Here is a 7,175-nt window from a genome sequence, read left to right as displayed (position 1 = left end):
ACCTGGATCCGTGGTTGTGTGTTATTTCTATAGCTGTGCAGAGGGGAAGAAATTGAAGCAAGCAATACGGACTCTGGCACCAATGAAATGCTTTATTGCAGTCTATCCTACACCATCTGAACTACTGCAGTCTGGTACATGGATTTGCGAAGATTAGACTTTGGGCAGTTGCAGCACTATTCCTGCCTGTCACAGAGTTCTTATTTCCAAAGATATGCAATTGCTAATACACTAGATGCTGTAATGTAACAATTTTTTAAAAAATCCCAGTGCGTAAATTTTCTCACTTACCACAACTCTCAGGAACCCCACCCTACTGAAGTGCATATGATCAAATCAGGTATGCATTGTGAAGATTCTGTAACTGTTCATTAAAGTAGTTGGAAATTCATCTAGGATATTTTCACATTTTTTTTCACCATATTTCCTTTTGGGAGAAGTTTCAGACAACAGGCACAAAGCCAGCAAATTGTCCTTTTTAGATATTTTATAAATTTCAATACCATAAGCCAGACCTGTACATGATTCGTTGCCTTCCTAAACTGGAGGGTGCATTTATTTTCACAATGTCTAGACAAATGTATCAGCTGCAGGTTGAATAGACATTCTCTTGTTTCAATTTTGGGTTTATTGGATGCCAACATGCCACCTTAGCTTTGGAAAGCAGAACAATAAATGCTTAATAGATCTGTGACTTAGGCTGTATATTTATTCAACATTGAACCGTTAAATTCCAGGCAGAAGGGCAAACAGTAGATTTTCAATAACTAAGATAACAAGGTGTGAAGCTGGATGAACACAGCAGGCCAAGCAGCATCGGAGGAGCATGAAAGTTGACGTTTCGGGTTGAGACCCTTCTTCAGAAATGGGGGAGGGGAAGGGGATTCTGAAATAAATAGGGAGAGAGGGGGAGGCAGATACAAGATAGATAAAGAAGAAGATAGGGTGAGAGGAGACAGACAGGTCAAAGAGGTGGGGTTAGAGCCAGTGAAAGTGAATGTAGGTGGGGAGTTAGGGAGGGGATAGGTCAGTCCAGGGAAGACTGACTGGTCAAAGAGGTGGGATGTGGTTAGTGGGTGGGAGATGGGAGTGAGGCTTGAGGTGGGAGAAATGGTTAGGAAGGCAGGGTGTAGCTGGGCTGGTTGTGGGATGCGGTGGGGGGAGGGGAGATTTTGAAACTTGTGAAGTCCACATTGATACCCTTGGGCTGCAGGGTTCCCAAGCGAAATACGAGATGCTGTTCCTGCCTTTTTCGCATGGCATCATTGTGGCAAGGCAGGAGGCCCAGAATGGACATATCGTCCGAGGAGTAGGGGATGGGGAGTTGAAATGGTTCACAACTGGGTGGTGTTTTTTGTTCCTATCTGAGTGTAAGTGTTCTGTAAAGCGGTCCCCAAGCCTCCGCTTGCTTTCCCCAATGTAGATGAGGCCACAATGGGAACAGCGGATACAGTATATCACATCAACAGACGTGCAGGTGAACATCTGTTTGACATGGTAGGTCTTCTTAGGGCCTGGGATGGGGGAGAGGGGAGAGGTATAGGGGCAGGTGTAACACTTGCTTTCAGTTGCAGGGAAAAGTGCCGGGGGTGGTGGATCTGGAGGGGAGTGTGGAGCGAACAAGGGAATCACTGAGAGCGTGGTCCCTCCGGAAAGCACCTAAGGGTGGGGAGGCAGAAATGTCTTTAGTAGTGGGGTCAGATTGCCAATGGCGGAAATGTCAGAGGATGATGTGTTGGATTTGGAGGTTGAGGGGGTGGTGCATGAGGACGAGGGGGATTTTGTTTTGGGTATTATTGCGGGTAGAGGGTGCGAGGGATGAGTTGTGGGAAAGGCGGGAGACACGGTCGAGGGCATTTTTGATTACTGTGGAGGGGAAATTGTGGTCCTTGAAAAAAGAGGACATCTGGGATGTTTTGGAGTGGAATGCCTCAACTCGGGAGCAGATGCAGCTGAGGCGAAGGAATTGTGAATGGGGATGGCCTTTTTACAGGAAGGTGTGTGAGAACTTATGTAGTGTGGGAGTTGGTAGGCTTAAAATGGATGTACGTTTCCAGGTGGATGCCAGAGATGGAGACAGAAAGGTCCAGGAATGAGAGAGCGGTCTTGGAGATGGCCCAGGTGAACTTAAGGTTGGAATGGACGGTGCTAGTGAAGTGAATGAACTGTTCGAGCTCCTCATGGGAACACAGGGTGGTGCCGAAACAGTCATCAATGTAACGGAGGAAGAGATAGGGTATAGGACCAGAGTAGCTTTGCAAGAGGGATTGTCCCATGTATCCTACAAAGAGGCGAGGCATAGCTTGGGCCCAAGTGGATGCCCATGGCCCACGGACAGGCAAAGGGGTCCCACGAGGACCTCGAACAGTTCATCCACTTCACTAACACCTTCCACTCCAATGTAAAGTTCACCTGGACAATCTCTGAGACCTCTCTCTCCTTCCTGGACCTCTCTGTCTCCATCTCTGGCATCCACCTGGAAACTGACATCTATTTTAAGCCTACTGACTCCCAAAACTACCTAGAGTACTCATCCTCTCACCCACCGTCCTGTAAAAAAGCCATCTGCTATTCCCAATTCCTTCGCCTCCACCGCATCTGCTCCTGAGATGAGGCATTCCACTCCAGAACATCTCAGATGTCCTTTTTTTTTGCAAGGACCACAACTTCCCCTCCACAGTGATCGAAAATGCCCTCGACCGTGTCTCCCGCCTTTCCCGCAACTCATCCCTCATCCCCCCTACCCCCAATAATAACCAAAACAGAATCCCCCCTTGTTCTCACATACCACCCCCTCAACCTCCAAATCCAACGCATCATCCTCTGACATTTCCGCCATTGGCAATCTGACCCCACTACTAAAGACATTTCTCCCTCCCCACCCTTATGTGCTTTCCGGAGGGACCGCTCTCTCAGTGACTCCCTTGTCCACTCCACACTCCCCTCCAGCTCCACCACCCCGGCACTTTTTCCTGCAACTGAAAGCAAGAGCTATACCTGCCCCTATCCCAGGCCCTAAGAAGACCTACCGTGTCAAACAGATGTTCACCTGCACATTTGTTAATGTGATATACTGTATCCACTTTTCCAGTTGTGGCCTCCTCTACATTGGGAAAATCGAGTGGAGGGTTGGGGACTGCTTTGCGGAACACCTACGCTCAGTTCGCAACAAACAATTACACCTCCCAGTCGCAAACCATTTCACCTGCACGCCCCACCCAACTCCTCGGATGACATGTCCATCCTGGGCCTCCTGCATTGACACAATAACGCCACCTGAAAGTTGCAGGAACTGCATCTCATATTTCGCTTCAGAAATCTACAGTTCAATTGGTATCAATGTGGACTTCAGAAGCTTCAAAATCTCCCCTCCCCTGACCACATCCCATAACCAGCCCAGCCACTCCACGCCTCCCTAACCATTCCTCGCACCTCGAGCCCCACCCCCATCTCCTACCCACTAACCTCATCCCGTCTCCTTGACCTGTCCATCCTCCCCGGGCCGGCCTATCCTCTCCCTAACTCCCCACCTACATTCACCTTCACTGGCTCTAACCCTGCCTCTTTGACTTGTCTATCTCCTTTCATCCTATCTGCCTCCCCCCCTCTCCCTTTTGTTTTTCAGAATCCACTTCCCCCTCCCCCATTTCTGAAGAATGGTCTCGACCTGAAACGTCAATTTCCTGCTGCTCTAATGCTGCTTGGCCTGCTGTGTTCATTCAGCTTCACGTCGTGTTATCTCAGATTCTCCAGCATTGGCAGTTCCTACTATCTCTAATGGTTTTCAGTAACTAGACTTGTTTATTCATCATGAGAATATAGAAAGTAACAAATCTGCTCCTTCTATACTTTAAAGTTAAACTGAAACAAGGTTCCCAACTGATGCTTCTTTACTTTGGCTATATAAGTTGTTTGCATGCTCTAACTATGAATAATTTAAATAGACTATTGATTTAAATAGAGGAGTTGCATAGAAATATATCAAACATTTGATTGAATGAAGGAAAGTAAAAATGTGTTTCCTCCAAATGAAGAACAACCTGAGATCAAACGTATACTGTATGAAGCCTTTGTTACAAGTTGGCACTTCGGATGCAAACTATCCGCCAACACTACACCAAGACACAATCATCATAATTCAATTTTAATTGTCTGTTGAATGAGTATTCAATCGTAGAGGAGATGGTAGGGCCTGCAAAATGAAATGCACTCAGGCTTACTGAAATCATGAAAATTAATCTTAACAGCAAAGCTTTTTTTGCCGCTCGCTACTTCTTGGCACCTTTTGACTTGAACTATTCCGTACACGTCTGGTGAAAATGATTATTGTGCTGTCTTGTATGTTGAGTATGTGTTCGTATTACAAAGTTGGGAATGTAGGTTTAATGTTGTTAGCATGGTGGAGATGATATGTTCACGCATGCATGTGTTTGCAAAATGGAAAATTTCTTGATTCAAAACCTGAGCTTTAATACTATAATTTAGTGTCTGGTTTTGACAAAACCTGGTGGTAACAATATTAGAAAACCTGTCCTTTAACACATTCTAGTTTGATGGACCTTCTGTGTTACATTATGCGCTTGACAGAAGCCAGAATATTGCAAATTACAAAACCTCAGCCATGTGTTCTTGAAGTTCATTCCTGTGTTCAGCAATTTTGCCCATTAGTCATGCTTTTAACACTGAATTGGAGCAGTGTTACATTGTCATTTCAAGACCGGGAAATATGGAAAGTTGGTTCTCCCATAGATAGAGATTCAAATTATTGGTTCTAAAAAAAGCCACCAATTGATTGTACTTTTTCCTGTTGAATGAGTTTGCACTCTGTTACATCCGTGCTGTAAGCAAAACATTCTTTATCTAAATCAGTAACATTTGCCCATTTCCAGTCCCAGAACAGTTTGATCTTGCCATGCAATTCAGCATAGCTCTATGCTTGAACCGCAAAGTGATTTAGTCCATGACAAGTGTTGCATTCTTTGAATGACCTGTTAAAGTGCTAATGCTGAGAGCTGCACTTGATATTAAAACTGTTTCATTTAAGTATAATATGTTTCATTTCCAAATTTTATTACATAGCTTCTTGATGTAAAATGTATTAAATTACTAAGTTGTCAGCTTGACTTTGCATTTTAATTTTTGGCTTTGCTAGAATTTCAGCTTTTTATCCATGCCTATTTTGTTGTCACTTTCACAGCCCTTGTCCAGTCAATGTAATTGATTCCCATTGTAATGGCAAACAGTGAGCATTATATGATTAATAGGGATGACAGCTGATAAGAATAGAAGGTTTAAGTAGAGGAAGTGTACATAGGATGACAGTAACAAAACCGAAATTGCTAAAAATGCGTCAGTATTTTGATTTTGTTGCAATACTTGATTTTAAGAATATATCAGAAAAGGGATCCATGGAGTATGAAGTGTTGCTGTAAGTTGGAATCTTTCATAACATTGTAAGATTATTTACAGATGCCTGCTCCTTCAATATTAAATAGCCTTATAGAAATTGTTGAAATCTTATGCTAGGCAAACATTTTGGGAGGGTTTTTGCAGACAATATTCCCTATAATGGTATAATTTCACAATATCTCCCTCTAAAGAATGGTACTAAAAATTAATGCCAGTTTACAGATTGGTTTTAAAGTGTGAGTAGTCTAACTAGCAGATCTCACGGTCACCTTTATGCTGTTTGAGAGATTTGCTCCCATGGAGTGATATTATTAGCTTTAACATTCATAATTATTGACATTAGTAAATGGACATTTCATGTCTTCGGCACAACTTTATAGCCAAAGCAAGTTGGAACTAAGGGGTCATTTTATTTTTGTTGACACATGTGGCAGCCAAACCCAGCAAGGTCTCCAAACAACCATGTGTGAACTGACCAGTTCGCATTTTATAGCAGTGAGGTTTTGCTTGAGGGGGGAGGTTGTATTGGAAAATGCGAACATGTGTGCAAACAAGGAGCATGAGTAGGCCATTTGGCCATTTGAGCTTCTCCATAAACAAAAATTATGGCTGATCTGTAACCTCAAATCTGCACTCCTGTTAATCCTTGATGACCTCTCATGTCTTGCTTACCAAGAATCTATCCATCTCTGCCTTAAAAATATTCAAAGACTCTGCTTCCACTTTTCAGCACAAAAGTTCAAAGAAGACCTTCTATGATCGCCTCATCTTTGTTTTCAATGAGTGACTCCTTATTTTTAACTGTCATCCTTAGTTTTAGATTCTCCCCTATGAAGAAACATCCTTTCCACATCTACACTGTGAAAACTCCTCAGGACTTTGTATATTTAATAGCAGGGAGTCAAGTCAGGATGATTGCCTCAATTCAATTTTACCATCAGAAATATTTCCCAATGGCAGTGTATCAACTATTAACTCAATAAGGTGAATTTCCAATTTGAATAATTAAAGGCCCTATTGAGAGCGATTCCCCTGCCTCCTGACCTGTGGCATTCCACTCATTACAAATATCCTCTGATGCTCCAAAGAGCTCGATCACCACAAAGTCAGCTGCATGGAAACATCCTCCCTGTAACTTAAAATTGAGCCATAGAAGTTCAAGGTAGAACAGCCCATAGAGGGAATCAATCACCCTATCTGCTTTTAACTTTTAAAAAATTTTAACAATGTTCATCCCTTGAAGGAGCCTCCTTGAGATGCTCTTACATTCCAGCTGTCTCAGCTGTTCGTCCTTGTGGTAGGACAACAAAGACTGGCAAGGTGCCAGCCTTCTGATTAGGTTGGTGGTGTAAACTGCCATTGACTATCCTTTCACATTCAGCCAAATGAGGCTACCGTCACAGCTGGGTCCATTCTAATTGATCCAATATTAAGGAGGTGAACTCCTCAATTACTTAGCTTCCTGCATGCTTACTGTTAAGTCTGGAGTTTGTCAAGGATCCATGCTTTGCAGCCTCCTGTTTCAATTTATATGGTGTCTCTTGGTGATGAATCATTTAGCTCAGTTGGCTGGACAGCCAGTTTGTGATGCAGTGTGATGCCAGCAGCATAGGCTTAATTGCTGGAGCGGCTGAGGTTACCATGAAAGACTCTCTCAACTTCTCTCACTTGAGGTGTGGCAACCCTCAGGTTAAACCACTCTCAGTCATCTCTTTTACTAGAGAGCAGTCCTATGGTCTGAGAGAACTATGGTGATTTCACTTTTT

This window comes from Stegostoma tigrinum, chromosome 21 (assembly GCF_030684315.1).
Source record: "Stegostoma tigrinum isolate sSteTig4 chromosome 21, sSteTig4.hap1, whole genome shotgun sequence".
In the NCBI taxonomy this organism is placed as follows: domain Eukaryota; kingdom Metazoa; phylum Chordata; class Chondrichthyes; order Orectolobiformes; family Stegostomatidae; genus Stegostoma; species Stegostoma tigrinum.
Note: the sequence above shows the minus strand (reverse complement) of the source record.